The sequence below is a fragment of the Psammomys obesus genome, unplaced genomic scaffold, assembly GCF_907164565.1.
Source record: "Psammomys obesus unplaced genomic scaffold, mPsaObe1.curated_primary_1811, whole genome shotgun sequence".
Lineage (NCBI taxonomy): Eukaryota > Metazoa > Chordata > Mammalia > Rodentia > Muridae > Psammomys > Psammomys obesus.
In genome coordinates, this window is record NW_026585686.1 from 11,979,755 (window position 1) to 11,995,256 (window position 15,502).

The window sequence follows — 15,502 nt, forward strand, 5'->3', positions numbered from 1 at the left end:
TCAAGCAGGCAAGTATGAGAATGGTAAATACTCATGAACTGTATCAGTATGGTTCAAGCAAAATATTTTGCTTAAAAACTATTCCTATAAAGAGGGATAGTGTGACGTTCCAAAGAGGAATAAAATGAAGGTCTAAAAAAAGATAATACGAAAGTCCAGACTTTAAGTTGGTAGTAAAAGAAGCTGTGAAGAGATAATAGATAAACTGAGACCAGAAGAATCAGAATTCAGCCATGGACAGCATCGAGGGCAGAACATGAAAAACACTCCACTAATACACAAAATGCAGAAGGACTTCCACTCTGCAACTTGACATCCAGTACCCTCACCCTAAGTCTAGAATTTGTGCTATCGCTGCCAGAGGCATGAGTTCCTTAGGGGAATCTGAATAGCATCTGAGCTTGCTCTTTTGTGAGGCTTCAGTTCTCCAGAAATAGAATTTTGAAATATGGCAAGCCTCATGCATACATGAACATATAGGTGTTTCCTGAGACAGAGCTTTAGCTCTCGCTGTTTCAAGTGGTCCCACATGCTTTAGAGCTGTGAGAATGACATCATTACACCATCAGTTTTTACCTCTTAAGCTTATTCCTTACAAAGATTTTGAGACAAATTATAAAATCTTGGAAAAATAATTTTTAATAATCTTAGAGTAAAAGTATAATGAAATTATCATGGATTTATAGTGACAGCTAACTATAAGATATAGAAATAGTTTATTTATACTAATTTAACTAACTAAATTATATTAAAGCATATACCTGAATTTTCCCCATTGTATACCTTTTTTAATCATTTAATAAAATCTCAAAGATGTTATATTTTATCCAACACTGTGTAAAATTTTAGAACTGAGTTTGAAAGACAGACATAATTGCAGGTTAAAATCATTTGCTTTATTTTCTAGTTAGTGGTCTCAGGTGCCAGGTAGTCTTAACTTGATCAAGCTCAGCCTCCTGTACCTTACAGTTGCCTGAATTCATACCTCATGCTATCAGAATGGAAATGACCATTAAAGGCAAGGAGGGTCAAGGATTCACATATCTGTTTTACCTGCCTTTGTGGCACTATATGATCAGGATGCCTGGTCATGTGACATTCTGCAGTTCACCCTGACTATACACACACACACACACACACACACACACACACACACACCATGGTTGTGTCAAACTCCTCCGGCCACTGTCATGCCTCTGATATATGCCATATTGTCATTCTTTAGTACTATTGACTAGCTTGCTTCTCTCTCTCTTGCTCGCTCTCTCTCCCTCTCTCTATGTGTCTTGCCAGAGCTCAAGGACTAAAATGAAACCTCAGGTAGTAAAATTCCAGCTGCAGAATTTAAAAGCTGAATAACATAAGCAAGCTACTTAACATTGTTTCTTCGTTATGTGCTAAATTGATGTATCTATTGTGTCTACCATGCAGAGTATATAAGGATGGAAGGAGAAAGAACAGATATCACATAGCTCCTAAAAACTGCTCAGTAGGTTTTAGCTGCCTTTCAGAGGTGATCATCAGAGGCTTAAACATAGGCTCTAAGAGGCTTGAGGCATCTGTAGAGCAAGTTTTAAGCTCTATGGGTTTCCACCATTGAGTTTATGCTTTTAAAAATATGTGAGAATAGAGAACACCTAAATAAAAGCTGAAAAGTGAGGCTGGTTTCTTTTCCACTTCCATTTCCACTTACTCACCTCTAGGAGGAACCAAATGGCTCTGTGTTTGATCTTAAGATCAAACAAAAGGTATGATTTTTCTAATATATGTATATCTTTATAAGTACCTAGAAGATTCTAACATTAAACAGTCTTAACAACATACATATCTGGGTATGACTTTATAGTTTTCAGTAGTTTATTCATTGTATTGATACCTGTGTGTACTGTTTTGCTCTCTAAACACACACTTAGAGAGGAATTATATCCTAGTCTGAACCCAGGCAAGTCTCTGTCAGCAAAAGCCTTCCAGATGAGGCAGATGCTCCCAGGATGGCCTATGTTGATCTCTAAGTGCTGATGGGAAAACTGGGCAGGTGGCAGTACCTCTCCTTTTAAGAAGGTTGCATGTGGGCTCATGAGCAATATTCCATATGTGGCACACAGTAATGAAAAATTAATGACCACAGAAGAAATTATGAAAAAAATAAAACAGGAAAAAGGCAAAACAAAACAAAAACCAAACCAAAACAAAACAAAAACAAAAAAAAGAAAGCTCTGTTCTCAGCAGCATAGCAAATTCTGCCTACTTGTCCTCACTAAATCTCAGTGATTTAGTGAGTGAATCTGTGATCCAGATTCAAAATAAAATGTATCCCACTCTTTAGAGAAAATGTTTTGTAAGACTTAGCTTACTGTATTTCTTAATATTTCAGTCTTTGTGATATAACCTACAAGATATATCTAACGTAGAAAGGCATGATGCCACTAGGCTAAGGAGCACTCTCAGGAACAGCGTGGGTAAGCTCCATGCTTGACTAACCACATTCCTAGCTCTCCCTTTCCTGCCTCTGGTGGCATCCATTTTTGCATGGTTAGTCTGTCGGAATCTATGGAAATTCATCTTCAGTTGCTTATCACTTTATATTATCCACTATATTGAAGTAAAACAAAAGAAATCTGTGTTTTCTCGTTTACCCTGTATGTTGAAAAATACAATCTAGACATATGAGGATTCTTCTTTAAAAATGCTCCAAATTCTGGAATCAGCCACATGGGTCTTCATTTATGCTTTTGTAGTCTATCGTCCGGTATCCACAGCTGGGAAGCAATTGTGCGAAGCCTCCTGGTAAAACAAAAAGTAAACTCTGAATATTTAGAGTAATTTTGGTGAAATAGAATCACACAACACCTTTTGTTCTCTAGTTTGAAGTAGTTTTCTGATGTATTGCCCTGATGATATGCTACAAATATATGTGATACTATCCATAAAAGGTAATTCTTCAACTGTGAAGACAATCATTTATGGATATATGCAGGTATGATTTTTTTCATTCTCTACATACTTGATAACCTCCTATATTAAGTTTCACAAAGTAATCTGAGATATTTCTTACATGATTTACAACATATCCAATAATTTTATTTTCAAAATCTCTGTATATTAAACTCATCCAATATTTACCTATAAAGAATTAAGGAAACCACACAAATGCTTGCTTGGAAGGTATAATAGCTACTTTTATTTTTGTTGAGACAGAATACCTTAGAAAAGTGACATGAAGATGTGTTTGTTTTGCCTTACAATTCCAAGAAATGGTCTGTGGTGGAGAAGTCAGGCTAGCAGGACCTTAACGTGTGCAATCATTCTGCCTCTGCCATAAGGAGGCAGAGACAGATGAGTGTGGGTGTTCTGTGCTTTTCTACATCTTATCCAGTCTGGGACCTCAGTCATGGATTAGGGCTGCCCATAATTTAGAGGAGGTCTTCTATCTAATATGGAAATATGGAATATGCCCTCACAGATGTACTTAGATATTTGCTCCAGTGATAACACTGAAACCGCTTTGAAGAATACCCAGAGTATTGGGTCTGCCTATTGCTATCTTAGGATTCTGTCTCTTCCTCTGTTTGTGTGTGTCCCTACAAAGGGGCTGTTTCCTCTATATTTAATGAATAGCACAGAAAGTATCACATGGGGTAAAAAAAACGAGGGATACAATACAGAAATTGACACAGTTTTTCAAGGAGTTAAGTCATGACTCCAACTTACCCACATAATAAAGAAAAACTATCAAACAACATCCAAATGTTGCTTGCAGCATTTATTGTGGATATTTGTTTTATAAGGTTGTTTTTCAACATATTTTTGCTTCAAAAATGATTCTCATAACACAAAAACAAACACATATTCATTACTCTCTGGGTCAAGAGCGTGGAAAGGTCTATAATTTAAGATTATAGCTATGGATCAGTTTAGGCTGTAAAAGTTGATTACCTGGGGAATCCAAGGCATGTCAGGGTGGGTTTTACTTTGTTTTTTTAAAGGCAGATTAAACAATCAGGCTGAGGACACTGTAGAATAGCAGTCTCAAGTGATCTCAAGAATTTTATTAGTATCCAGCAAACACTTCAGGTTTTTAGAATAAAAGCAATATTTTCATAGCATTGCTATAACCTGTGAACTTGATCTTCAACACTAACTATCACAGATAATCATTTTTTATTTACTACTTCCACTACTGCTAAACAGTATCACTATTATCATGGAAAAGACAGGAAGACAAAAAATGTCCAAACGTTCATATTCTTGTTTTTTAACATTATCACATAAATCTTCATTATCAAAAGAGATAAATGAATATTTCAGTGCTGTTGTTTTAACTGAAAGTTGACTAGATCTATTGTCTTGGTTCTTTTCTTGTCTTCTTCCTATTGTTGTGATAAAACACAGACCTAAAGTAACTTTAGAAGAAATTGTTTTCAACCTTGTAGACTACATTCTATCATCAAAACCCAGGGAAGGAAATCAAGGCAAGAGGCAGGAACTGAAGCAGAGGTTATGGAGGAAGCTGCTTACTGGCTTATTCCCTATGGCTTACCCAGCTTGCTTTCTTATAGAAGCCAGAAATGCTATGAGCTGTGTCCTCAGATATCAATCGCTAATTAAAAAAAAAAAAAAAAAATGACCCACAGACTTGCCAACAAGCCAATCTGATGAAGCAATTTCTCAACAGAGATTACTTCTCAGATATGTCTAGGTTTAAGTTAATAAAGGCCAACAAGCACACTTAGCCCATGATTTAAAGTATTTATATTTATACAATAAATAAAAGATTTGTACACATTTTATAATGAGAATTAGTGTATAACATATATGCATAATACATGGACCCCTTTGGAGACTGAACAACCCTTTCACATGGGGTTATGTATCAAATATTTGCAATATGATTCATGTTAGTAAATTACAGTTATGATGAAGCAACAACGTGATTCGGGGGCTAAACAACATGAGAAACTGCATTAAAGTATCACAGCATTAGGAAGGTTCAGGACCATTGCAGCGAAGACTTTGAAATGAATGACACCTGATTCACCTGTTTCCTCCCCGACACACACACACATTTATTACTGTGAAAAACACAGACTTGGTGCTAAATTAAGTGTTTACGGAATGTTGAGTTTAACAACACTTTCGTCACACAAGATAACTACACAGATGTGTATGTATAAACATACATGCAAACAAGAATCAAGAATGAGCTTGTGACATGTATGTAATATATAGGTTAGAATTGTGTAAAATAAATCTCTTTGGAGTGCATCAAAAATTATTTCACTACTCAAATTTTTGAATTTGAAAAAATGTTTATCTTGAGTTTTTAAAAAAATTTTTTTGTTTTTATTAATTACAGTTTATTAACTTTGTTTCTCCCCTGTAGCTCCCTCCACTTTCTCCTCCCAATCTCACCCTCCTTCCCACTTCTCCACCCATGTCCTTCCCCAAGTCCACTGATAGGAGAGGTCCTCCTCTCCTTCCTTCTGATCCTAGTCTATCAGGTCTCATCAGAATGGCTGCATTGTCTCCCTCTGAGGTCTGGTAAAGCTGCTCCCCCCTCAGGGGGAGGTGATCAAAGAGCAGGCCAAACAGTTCATGTCAGAGACAGTCCCTGTTTCCATTACTATGGAACACACCTGGACACTGAACTGCCATGGGCTACTCAGGTTTCTCAACTGTAATTGAAAATTGAGAAAAATTGTTTCAGAGTTTAATTGATGAGGTTTTACTCATAGATAACTGATTTTTTTTTTTTGCATATTTTGAAATACCCTGATAATAGTAAGCACCTTGACCATTCTACATGAAATATTAGGATCATGTGCTGGGACAGTCCACATTGGCTCTAAGACAATCATTGGCATCTTTTCCCAGTTCCATGTTAGGTGACATCACAGTGATTGCCTTAGTATACCTGCACTGTGAGAACTTCCAAAGGGGAATGTGTAAATACAGCCAACATACAACAGCAAATTTGCAATAATGCCATGTTCAGTTCTGATATACTGTGGAAAATAAATAAATACATTCATTTTTATATCTCACAAGTCTGTTTTATTGTTTTATACAGGTTATTAATCTATAGCTTTTTTTTCTTATTTGTGTGTGTGTGTGTGTGTGTGTGTGTTCCTCAGAAAGGCAAAGGCCAACTGGCATGTAGATTCCAACATCAAATTCAGAATATCAGGTTTGTGGAAAGTGCCAAGCCATCTTGCTGGCCCATCTAACAAATTTTCTGTTGTGAATGTTCCTTTAAAAATACAAATAAGGGGGCTGGAGTGATGGCCCAGATGTTAAAGCATGTAGTGTTCTTGCATAGGACCTGGATTTGCTTTCCAGCACCCATATGGCAATTCGTCACAATTATCCAATTCCAAGAGATACAGTCCTGTTTTCTGACCTCCCTGGGCGCCTGGCATACACTTGTTGTACATACAGAAACACAGGGAAAATACTCATGTGCATAAAATAAACATAACACAAAACATTTAATTGGAAATAGGGATAACATAGCGCGTTGTATTAGAGGGCTATATGGAAGATGGAGCAGTGGGTGCCAGAAGACAACTCTGGTATTTACAGCCCATTCTCCTAATTTTCTTTTAAGAACCTTTTAGGGATTTATATTTCCTTACATGACATACTGAAAGAAATATCTGAAATAAATATTTGAAATGTTCTAGTTTTAGATTATTTGAAGAATTTAATTTTAAAACCCTGTATTTTACACTGCATTGATGCCTGTATGCCTTTGACTTTAGTCAAAGTATATGTGAATTCCTTGCAAATCAAAGATGAAGGGAAACAAAACAAATAGGGAATTTATGAAGAGAGAAGGGATTTAAGAAAGACAACTATGATCTAGGTTCATGGTATCTAATCACAGTACTTAAGAGACAGAGGCAGGCAGATCTATGTGAGTTTGAGGCCTCCCTGGCATACCCAGGGAGTTCCAGGACAGCCACAGCTACAAAACTACATAGTCAAACCTTGTCTTTGGGAGTGGGGCAGGGGAAGACAAGTGTTTAAAGAAGTGTTATTCACTAAGCATGTAAAATTTCTGCTTTCACTCCATTATTTACCTCTATGGGTTCATTGTCTTACCAATGACTTACATAACTGCATGTATGTGCATATATGTATGTATATATTTATGTATATATATATGCATTTTTACATATAACTAGTTTATTTTGTTATTTTATGGAGATTTTTAGAAATGATTTTTCTAGGAGAATCATTAACATTATAATATTAACCGTACTTCTAGAAACAAAATACTGAGAAAGTTTGATAGTGGCAATACTTAGGCATTATGGTATATCTACCAAAGAAGAATACTTATATCTAGAATGAGAATTTACTTTTCTTACTTTTAATTTACTTAATGATTTAATACTTGGTTAGGAATATTTGCTATGATGTATGGCTTAGGTTAACTTCTAAATACATACAGAAAATTATATATGCCAACATTTACATACACTAACCCGAGTTTAGTGCATGGGAATGAAGAGATGTGCATGGTGCTGCTTACACCCATATGATTGCACTGACTCCTCCGGATGAAGGTTAGGGAACACCTTGGGGAACTGATGATGGCTCTTTCCCACTCGGAGTTTATGATGGGTCAGGATAGAGGCCTCACATTCTCCATTTCTCAGACTTCTGTTACCTGCATAAAAGGTATATAACGTGAATCTTTTCTACCAAATATAAGAGTTGTGATTAGGGCAGAAATTCTTTTTCTTTTTTTAACCTCCTCCTCCACCTTTTATGCAAATGTTTAATTCCCCTCCTCCTAAAACCTTTGTTTACACAAAGGCCTCCTGCTATCTTCCAGGAACTTGAGGAACTGGAATAGTGACTCTTTTCTCCTTTGAAGTTTTGCCCTCTTTTCCCTTCCTTTATTTCTGCAACAATTCTTTTCAGACTAGCCAGTAAGATAAGACTATGAGGTAGGAAATCATCCAAAGAGGAAAACAATGTCACTCCACCAAATCCAACAAAGCACTAAAATTCTGTACTTACAACATAATAAAATTGTTACTAAGTTAAATTTGAAGAAAAAAAAAATCTCTCTGTGTCTATGTGTCTATGTGTGCCTGTTTGTTGGTCTCCTGTGTGAGTGTGTGTGCGTGTAGTGGAAAGCCAACTGTAATGTTTTTTGTTTTTATTTTTTTTAACTTTACTTTATTTGGCCTATACCTCCTGTCCACCAATGCCCCAACCTTAATTATAGAGGAAAAAGGTTCTGGGTAGAGGGGGCCCAGACCCCTTTACTGCTTCTGGTTATTTCGGGTCAAGGGGTTCTTTTCGGGCTCTATACCAGTCTCTGCCAACCACAGACACAGCCGGAGTCTCCTACATGCTACATGCCACTGCTCTCCAAAGCGTTTCTTTCCATCTGTCTGCTCCAAATCACACTGGCTCTGGTCTCTGGTCTCTCCAAACTGTCCCACGCCACAGGCCAACATGGAATGCCACACAGAGTGACATAAAAATGCCACTGTAGAACACCACGAGGTCTCTTTCTTCTCTCTCTCTTATTTTTTACATTGAAATATTTTTTATAGATTTTTAAATTTTTTATATTAATTACAGTTTATTCACCTTGTATTCCAGCTGTAGACCCCCTCCCTTCTTCCCTCCCAGTCCCACCGTCTCTCCCTCTTCTCCTCCCATGACCCTCCCCAAGTCCACTGATAAGGGAGGTCCTCCTCCCCTTCCATCTGACCCTAGTCTATCAGGTCTCTTTGGATCCATTGTCTTTCTCTGTGGCCTGGCAAGGCTGCTCCCCTTTCTGGGGGAGGTGATCAAAGAGCTAGCCACTGAGTTCATGTCAGGACAGTCCCTGTTCCCCTTGGAGACTGAGGTGGCACCAGCTACCTCTGTACAGGAGTTCAGGTTATCTCCATGAATGGTTCTAGGTTGTAGTATCAGTCTCAGAAAAGACCTCTGGGCCTAGACTTTTTGATTCTGTTGCTCTCCTTGTGGTGCTCCTGTCCCTCTAGGTCTTTCTATCTCTCCCTTCTTTCATAAGATTCCCTGCACTCTGCCCAAAGTTTGGCTCCGAGTATATGCTTTGATATACTGCAGGATAGAGTCTTTCAGAGGTCCTCTGTGGTAGGCTTCTGTCCTGTTTCCTGTTTTCTCCCTTTTCCCACAGAGTCTCTTTCTAGAGCTCATATTTATACTCTCAGAGTCCTAGACCACACCCACGCAGAAGCCTGTTACCAGCTGGCAAAGATCACTCCTGTCACATGACAATTTACAGGTGTGGAAAAACTATAGCCCAACTAAAATTTAATCCCACACCTGGGATTAAGACAAATGCATATTTACATAACCTACAAAGAAAGTAAAAGTTCTGTTATGTTTGTTTGTGTGTATGTGTTGTGTTTCTGTTCATGGGTGTGTCTGTGTGGCAAAGACATTTCTTCTTTTATTACAATTCACTTTATCTTTTCAGATAAGGTATTTTCCTGAATCTCAAGCTTACTGAATTGGCTAACACAGGCCAGCCCTGAGAATTCTCCTGATGTTTATCCCTTAGTGCCACAGTTCTAGTCATGTGGCATCATACCTACCTTTCGCGTGTACATTTGGTATCCAAGCACAGTTTCTCATCTTTTTGCAGCAAGCATTTCCTTTTGAACCATCTTACCAGCCCCAGGAAAGCTACCTTAATCACCAAATACTCTGTACTCTGTTGATAATCTTTGAAATAATCTTGTATTATTAAGAACAAATTGAATTACTGGAGTTGTGCACATCAGCACACCTCAAAATATAACAACAAAAGTTTAATCCCAAACTGGTGAGTTATATTATTTTCCTGTGGTAGTTGCTCTATTTTGTTTTTATTGTTTGCTTTTAATCTGGTGAAGAAAAGAACTCACTGTTCCGGAATTCTGGAGAAGAGACAGTTATTGCCAGTGGCAGTATAGAAGTAAAGATAATTTCAGACAACAGCAGGCTTTCCTGCACATTCTTTTCCATTTCATTAATAACATGGTCCATAAAGAGACATGCTTTGCGAAGCTGAAAGTGAAAATAGGAATTCTTCAGAAAGAGGAGACATCTGTGCAGATGATTAACATTTTTAGATAAACCATTCTCCATTTTCACTGACATTTTACTGAAATGCTGATGGGAGATGCAGCAATGATTAGCAGCCTCAGCCATTAGCCAGGCATTTGTTTGTTTTGTTTTGTTTTTTAAATCACAACCTAGGCTACCATGTGTTTTGTTTTTAATCATTCTAATGAAAAGAGTACATTTTAAAGACTTCTTTGAACTGCACTGAGAATGTTTCAGCTAACCTGATCTTAGGGGAGCCTGCTAGATGTCAGACCCTTGATCAGTTTTATTCATCATTTCACACTTAAAAGCGTCCATCAAGAAAGTGTGTATTGCATACATGCTAATGTTAAAACCAAAGCTAATGTCCATCCCACTCCCAAATGGCAGTACTACTGTTATTGGATAAACAAGCCTACTGGCAGTGTCCTGCTTAATAGAAACTCCTCTAGTTCCTAGTCCTTCCGAACAATCTGTATGAGCTAAAAGACCCTATCCTGCTGTCATATAAAATATGCTTGCTTTTCTACCAGTTTGCTCTTCTCTCTGTCCACTGAGAGATAGACTTTGCACTTTGATCCCCAATGAACCCTTCTTTCTACCCATGGAAGAGTCTAGTTTGGTGGTTTTTCATCGACCTTGCTTACAGTTACTGACTACATGTAACTCAACCCATTTACTTTCTAGACACTTAACAACAATTATACTCTCCTTTCAACTTTCTGCTTCATTACTTCTAACTAATTCATCCCCATTGAAGTCACAAAATGGTGAAAGGAGAATTTCAGCTACATGCTCCTCTATCAAAAGTCTTGAATGACAGCTTACAACAGTGAGAATGACAGCTACTGCAGCCTATGTCCATGAACCCTGGCACATGCACCACTCTGCTCTTACCTGGCACTAGCCAATTCTTTCTTTATCTGCACCTGCATCACTAACCTCCTCAATGCTTCTTGCACATTCCAGACCTCACATCCTAACCTCAGTTCCTTTAGAGTCATCTTTCCCTTCTGGAACCTTCTTCCTTCCAGGCTTCCTGTTCATGTTCTTTGTGTGGTTGCATAAATGTTACTTTTTGAATGAGGCTTCCATTTAAAATTCAATGCAATTTTCGTACTAGTTGTCACCAAACAACATACAATTTATTTTTTAACCCGATTCATATTTCCTGTCACTATAATTCAGTGAGGATCATGAATTTATGTTATGTTACTCTCAGTGCTGTTATAACAGTTCAACAGTAAACTCTGAGTTTGTGAATGTACAAGTAAATGAAGATTAGAGTCTCACATACATTGTTACTTTTCAAAGGACATACTGATTCCTACTACTAAGAACTCATGGAAGTCTCAGTAGATGTGAAGGAGGAAGAACTGCCGACCCAGTTTAACATGATGAAAAGAATAGCTTCTTTTTGCACAGATGGGGCTCAGGGACTGACATAGAGGGGAGAGAAACTCTCAAACATCTATTTTTTTTTCCTCCTCTAGGCTTAGAAAAGATGTTGTTATCATGACATCACTAGAAGCTCAACCCTTGGAAGGGCAATGCATAATAATAGTTTAGTATTTTAAGTTAACTGTGCTGTTGAATGTAACTCTAAATGAATCTGAACTGTAATCTTTCTCTGCCTTTAGCTTTCTGACTTTAGCATTTCTTTAGTTTGGATGACTATCTTAGAGACACCATGTACAAATATCTCTCTCTCTCTCTCTCTCTCTCTCTCTCTCTCACACACACACACACACACACACACACAAGTTTATCATGCCATATAACATCCCTTATTATTCTTTCATGAATAATATTTCATTAACATATGCTAAATATAACGATTGGTTTCATTTTGACATTTTGACATATGTAGAATGTTTTTAATATTTTGTTCATAAAATACATAAATATAAACATAAACGGCATTGTTTAAAGTAAAAGTAAGTTATTTGAATTTAGTAGAATTAATTTTAAGGAAAAGCCTGTTATTTTTAATTTATTCTTTTAACTTGTTTCTAATTAGTGACTGTTCTGTGGCCTTGTACTAAGCAATCATGTCTTCCTAATTTAAAGGTCTAGACAAATAAATGCTCTTGATGCAAAAGTAAGTTGCTCTTGATGCAACATACCCATCAAGTCTCTTGTCTCTGAAGGTGTTCTTGATGATTTCAATAAAGCCAAACCCTCCCCAGTACTTCCTCCTGTCACTCACTTTGGCCTCTGATGCTTCAGGGCACCAGAAGAGAGCACTAGGAGACACTGCCAAAGTACAAATTCCACCCCCTTAAGAGAGAATGGGATGGGCTTGCAGCTCAGAGAAGGGGTGGGGCACGCCCCTATTGGGCCAGAGCAGTGGGTGGGAGGGTGCCTTTGCCTCACATTGCTCAGTGTTCTTCCAGCCCTCAGTTCCTGTGAAACAAGATCCTGTTGTTGTACAGAGGGATAGCAAGAAGTTGTCTTGAGAAAGCAGTATGAAGTGTTTGGATTTGTATGCTACCTCATATTATTCCTTCAGTGGCCAGATTCATTGTTTGCTGTCCTCCTGAGAAGAGGCATGTAGAATGTCGAGTGGAGATGCTGGTGGGGGAGGTGTTTCATTTCCCAACACTACTACCTGAGCTCCTATTAGAGGCTAGATGAAGCATTCACCTGTACTTGAGCTCTTACTAGAGGCTAGATGCAGCATTCACCTGTACCCTTTTCCCCCAGTTAAGCCTCCAAGTCTCCTGTATAACATCAAGGGAGAGTCCTGCATCAAGGATTAACTAGCCATGTGAGACAAATACAGAAAGGGGGAATCACTGGTTCAGAATGTAAGAAACAGGTTTCTGGCTGACACATGTAACAGATGAGTTTTAATTACTGTTGTCCATTTGCAGAAAGAAACACAGGGCAGACCAACTATGCATGCATCATAGGTAAGAGATGATCGCACAGCTTTGGAGTTGCTGTGTAGACAGAGTTGGAGGGGCCGCAGTGTGATTGACTCATTTATCAACCAAAAGAGTTTCTAGTTGAAATGCTAATGGCAATTAGGATTCATCAACTGAAATTAAAAACAGTGTGAATAAAACATCTTTCAACTTGTCTTGACAAATATCAGTTTACTTCTGTATTTGATATTCCTTGCAGAACTATACCTAATTTAGACACAGAAAATAATTGCAAACAATATTTGAGGATGTATATAATAAAATGAGAAAGTAAAACATGATTTGCAAAATGTACAAATATGATAGCAGAGAACAACGTAGAGAGATATAGTAATCAGCTTGCAATAGTATTCAACAACCATGTCTTTCTTAAATTATCAGCCTGACACTGTACACAACAAATACAATGTTTATATTGGACATAGTCTGTAACCATTATAAAAATACCCATTTTAAATGTATACTCATTTTTAAATGTGTAAATACTTTCTTTAATTTATATTTATAAAGACAAAGATGTTTTCTTATAATCTCCCATCACACACATATTTATTAAAACAAAACGTATAGCAATTGACATTACTTTAGCTGCTAGGCCACTGAACCCATACTCCCAAAGTATACCTGTCTCTTGGCAGCCACTGTTGATCATCAAAGAGGACAAGACTGATTCACTGCAAACCACTGTCTAAATTATTGATATGCCAAGGTTGCAACTAGCACCATGGAATACATCCCCACAAAGTACAAGGTCTGACCTCACTGAATTATATGGTTCCAAATAATTTTCCCTCATTTGGATTTTTTTTTCCTGCCTACAATCAATGTGGTACAACCTATTAGAAATACTACACATTGTTAGGACAGACTTGTTTTTTGTTTTTGTTTTGTTCCTTCTCAAGTCAACGTACATTTTAATGGTTTGATTATGGCATTTTTAACTTTTCTTTATGTTCTCCACTCCTGTTCTTTCACTGGTCCCAAAACCCTCTTTTTGTGGTTTTGCTTCCTCCTCACAGAAGGACCTTCTTTCTGCTTTTATGCAAATATTTTCGACTGTCCTCCTAAGATTTCTATCTTCCCATCATAGCCCTGTTTCCACTTTTATTTCTGACATATATATTATAAACCTAGTTAAATTTAAATCTACATTTCCCAGGATAGACAGAGTGATATTGATCTTTCTAATATAATTTTATTTAGTATAATAATTTCTAGTACCATCCATTTTCTTACAACTGTAATTTTATTATTCTTTATGACTAAATAAATATTCATATCACATTTTCTTTATCCATTCATCTGATGATGGACACATAGTTTGGCTTCATTTCTTGGTTATTATAAAAATTAAATATGGATTGCAAAAATCGACATGTAATATTGGCTAAGAGGCCTCTGTGGATGTGCCCAATAATGCTATTTCTGTCATATATAACATTTTTTAAAAAACAACATTCAGGAGCATCTGAGTTAGGGAAAGGCAAACATTTTTATTTCATTCTTTACCAGTAACTTTTATGCATTTTTTTTTTTTACCAGAGATAGGAAAATCTCTTCCCAATCATACAAAGGGAACAAATATTTTAATCAATACTTAAATCCTATACTTTAATGCTGAAAATATTGCCATAGTATTGTTGCCATAAAATTGTTGCCAAATTATTCCAATTTAACTAGTATATCTGAACTCATTTATTGGATTTAAATATTAACTATGGGATCATATAGAAAAGACTATGGCTTAAAGTTTTCACATTTAACCCAGAATGAAAGTCATTAAAAAAAAAAAGTATAGATTATCTGACACATATTTGAGGTAGTTTATTATTTTTCTTGACTTCTTTTCTAAAAAGTCTCTGACTTTTTTGTTAAATAGACTCAGTCTCCAAGTGTGTTCCCTAATAAGGGAAGCAGGGACTGTCTCTGACATGAACTCAGTGGCAGGCTCTCTGATCACCTGCCCCTGGGAGGTGCAGCCTTGCCAGACCACAGAGGAAGACAATGCAACCAGTCTTGATGAGACCTGATAGGCTAGGGGCAAACAAAAGAGGAAGAGGATCTTCCCTATCAGTGGACTAGGGGACTGGCATAGGGGGAAAAGAGGAAGGAAGTGTGGGATTAGGAGGAGACAAGGGAGGGGGCCACAGCAATGTACAAATTGAATATATTATAATAAATAATAACAAAAAGGAAAAAATCAGCAAAATTAACTATTAGTTTATTCTATTCTATATTAGTCATTTTAAGAAAAATAGTATACCATCTACAGAGTATTTGAGTGGCATATATCATATCACAACAATAAAACAAATAAAAAAGAATAATTTCAAGGTTATTGTATAATGTTTGATAAAACAATATATATACAGTTTATTTTCAAAGCATTATTACTTCCTTAGTCAAATTCCTAAGATAAAATGAGGATACAGTACTTCTGGTTCTATTTGCTCTTACAGCTACATAGTTAAAGATATGTGTATGCATGT

At 36.9% G+C, this 15,502-nt stretch overlaps 1 protein-coding gene across 5 annotated transcripts in view; it reads left to right on the forward strand.

Annotated features, from left to right (window-relative positions):
- Ptprd (protein tyrosine phosphatase receptor type D) overlaps positions 1-15,502 on the forward strand; it is a gene marked incomplete in the record, with an annotated part of 2,622,804 nt that overhangs the window by 1,365,294 nt on the left and 1,242,008 nt on the right.